The sequence below is a fragment of the Pinus tabuliformis genome, chromosome 9 (assembly GCF_031772625.1).
Source record: "Pinus tabuliformis cultivar Carrire ecotype Pingquan chromosome 9, CPIR1, whole genome shotgun sequence".
NCBI classification, from domain to species: domain Eukaryota; kingdom Viridiplantae; phylum Streptophyta; class Pinopsida; order Pinales; family Pinaceae; genus Pinus; species Pinus tabuliformis.
Window position 1 is genome coordinate 1,740,815,975 of NC_142307.1, and position 3,866 is coordinate 1,740,819,840.

A 3,866-nucleotide genomic window follows, 5' to 3' on the forward strand; every position below is an offset into this window, starting at 1 on the left:
GTACCGTCACCTCCACTTTTCATTTGGCCGATCATTCACATCCACTTGATTGTTTACCTATTTTGAGGAACAGCTGCGAAGAGTGATTTCACCTAGCCATCCTTGTAATACTGCCGTGATTGGAAAATTCCAACCTGTACCTGGAATCTGCTGCTATCCCTGTTTATCACTCGTTCCTCAAAAGACGAGTCTTCTTTGAGCTCTTTTCACTGACTCGTAAAATATGAAAAGTTTGCCGAGTTTTGGCCTTCCAGCTCGTTAAAAGGACCGGAAGAGCTATCCCTCCTCTAGATTTTAATCTTTTTGGACCTGAGGGATTATTGCACAAAAAGATCGAGCGCTTGTCTGGTTCGGCTCGATAAAGATATCGAACATTCATCCCTTCTGTATTGTTTTATACTTTTTCAGACTTAAGGGATTAGATGACGAAAAAGGACCCCTGGAGTCCACTTTATGTACCCTTTTCAGACTCTCTAAAAATGAAAAGGACCGAGTTGTCTTTGTCGCTAGGCTCGTTAAAAATATTAGATAGCGACAAACTTGTCTTTAGACGAGAACGAGTTTCCCTATCGCTAAGCTCATTAAAAACATAGCGATGGGCTTGCCCGAAGGGCAGGTTATAGATCAAGCATATGTTATCCTCCTCAAGCTTGTCAAAAAATAAAGAGTTACTGGTCAGAAATGACTGGGGAAAAATTGGGAAGAACCTCAAAGCTTAATGGTAGCAAGTCGCTCTTGAACATGACACTTTTGCCTCCGTAAATATCGGGTTGGGTTATTATCATTCGCCGGTCCCTTCACCATGGTCTCGCCATACCATCCATACATGGGGTAATGCTACCGATCCATCACATCAGTGTCGTTATATGTTCAAGAGATGTCGTTCAGAAAGTGTCAACCGGGTCCCATCCACTACCGTACATCATCTTTCATCCTTCCATGACCGCCACCCTGAATCATATTTCACAGATCGTTTTCACCATCATCACTAGCTCCGTTCCGTGTCACTGATGTGGGATTCATTAAGGCCCTCCTTTGACGGATCACTTCTTGTCGACATCAGCTCATTATCCAAGAAGTTGATCTAGGGACACCCCCTCAGTACTTTGAAGCTTGCATGCCTCAATGGCAAGTTTCTCACTCCCGGCGATAGGTATACATTAATGACCTTCGACCAGGAGACTTTGTGTGGTGTTCGACGTCAGATCCTATATTCACACCACGTGAATTGTGCTGCAGTACCTTGAGGGTCATCATCATTATCGGTGATTCCTCTCGCGCTTGTTAACAGTTGACATTATTGACTGGTAATCAAGCGATGTCTTTCCATGTTCGACTTCAAGAAATTCTCACATGGATCGACTTGTACTAGAGTGAAGATCGGACAAGTTTGAAAACCCCGGATCTAGTTTCATCCATCCGGGCTGCGATATATATTCAGGAGATAAAAACATAGACATGTGCAGCAGATGATCATCCTACTAAAAGAGTATGATAATTAAAAGCAGAGAATTATCAGTCTATTATTAGACGATCGTCTGTTTATGTACGGAAAATGTATTTATAAAGCTGATCATGGGAAATGCCCGCATCAGCTAGATCATGAAAAGAAAGTAGGAAAAGATAATGTATTGTATTGTATTTTGTTACAGGTCACCTCCCGGCGATTGAATGAACTTCAGATCCTCCTAATAAAGCATTTCACCTGATAAACGACCTCATACTTTAGGGGGCAACTGTTATAGACATTTTTGTGCCTTACAGCATAGAGCATGAAATGTCAATAATCTAAGGGATCCAAAGTCCCTAAACAAGTTTTTCTTACCCTTAGAGGAATAAGGTCAGCAAACCACAGCACTGCAAATCAGTTCTCCACTGAAAAACACTCAAAAACAGGTCAATTTTGGATCAAAGCAGCTGCTCCACTAGGCATCTGCGCTGCATAGCAGGTACAACAAAGGCTACCTGCTATGCATAGCAGGTAGAACAAAGGCTACCTGCGCTGGGCGTACTTGGACATGTGGAGGAATCTTTTTCTCAAAGTGCCAGTGCCCAGGAAGCTTCTAAAAAGACACTTGATGATAAGATTCGCCTAATGATGAGTTAAGAGCTTCTAAAACTCCAAGTGGAAGACAGAAACTCCGAGTGAAGAACTGAAGAACAACTGGAGTTGAAGAGGACAACAAGTCACACATCAAGCTGACTTATCTTCACTCCAAAACTCTATATAAGGATCTCATCCCATGGGATCTGGAGGCCGGAATTTAGTGCAAAGAATTGTTGTTGGTTTACAGTTGTGAGCATTGGGTGATTGCTTGAGGGAGGTGAAGAAGAGATTTCTCTCCATCGGGAAGGTGATGCTGGATTGGACCTCTCATGGTTGTATCACCGCCTGAACCTTACTTCCATATATTAATAAAGCATTTGAGGTTCTTCTATTCGCATGTGTTTCAATGGTGAATTGTCTTACTTGCGTCTTTGATTTATGCTAATCCTTGAATCATTTATGTATGCATGCTTCTTGTAGTTTCCTTTTCTTGTCTTATTTGCAGGATCTCGTATAGATGGGCCCGTGAAAAGACTTGGAGCTGGGAGCAAGCGGCAATCAAAGGAGATTGGATCGACTATTTGCGCAAGACATTGGTAAGTGGATCTATCCTTTTTATCTCTTGCATGTCATAAAGAAGAAACTTTAGATAGCTTTGCTTTCAGCTGTTGCTAAGGAACTGTCACCCTTAGAGTGGGTTAGGGTCATTCCGAGTTGGATACTTTCCCCCACAACAATCTGGCATCTAAACTTTGATAAGTTGAGTTAGTTGATTTTATTGCGCAATATTCATCTATGTAAGTTTGATCATATTGGTTTGGTCAAGTGTTATGTTTGCAGAAATCATTGTATGAAGCAAGCTCCCTGAGCCTAGTCTGTCCACTTTGACAGTTACCTAGTGAAGCCAAGAATATGTGTCGATCCAAACCTCTACTTCAAAAGTGGTCTGAGGTATGGATTTGATTTTGGTTTTATATATTGATGGTCTATTATTGGCAGGAAATGAGCCTCTAATGATCAAAGTAAGAGGGAGATGGCTACTATAGCTCGAAATAATGAATCATGGAATGATGAATCGATTTCTGAAGTTTGGAAAATAAAATATATATCATGAAGTTATTGAAGAGTTTTTGGAAAGTGGAAATGAAAATCCATGGACACTCCGATTGAATTTAAAGAAGCTGTGAAGAGATATTGTTGAACCTGACTTGGCAACCAACAGTTGATTGAAGCATTGATGTTTCGTTTGAACACCCATCTGTATATATGTATGTTGTGCATAGAACCTGAGTGAATTTATGATTTAGCCACTTCATACAAATTGAGTTGCCACCAAGCACCCTCAAGATATTTGCATGGGACGATCAATCTTTTATCTGAGATATTCATCCTATGATATGTGACTATATGGATGTATTGATGTTGTTGGGGATCATTGCTAATGAGATAATCACATTTGGGTGTTGCCTTAGTATGAGATATACCATGATATTTTGGATGAGAAGTTCGTATCTTTAAGCACGATTGAGGTTGAGTATGATGTTTCTAGCATGACCAACTGTGAGGCAAGATGAAAAATCTCCTTAGAAATTTGTTTGGACAAGTTCTAAATATGATGGGGATACATTCCGATAATAATGAGTGGATCCAATTGGCAGAGAATCTCATATGAAGCTGGGACTAATATGCCTTCATTGAGACAATGCTAATGTATGAGTCAAGCTTAGGCTTGTGGTTTGTATCTCCATGAGAGGGAGGTTGAATATGGTATCCTTTTTGTGATATATACATGTTTTGTTCTAATATGATATTTGATTTG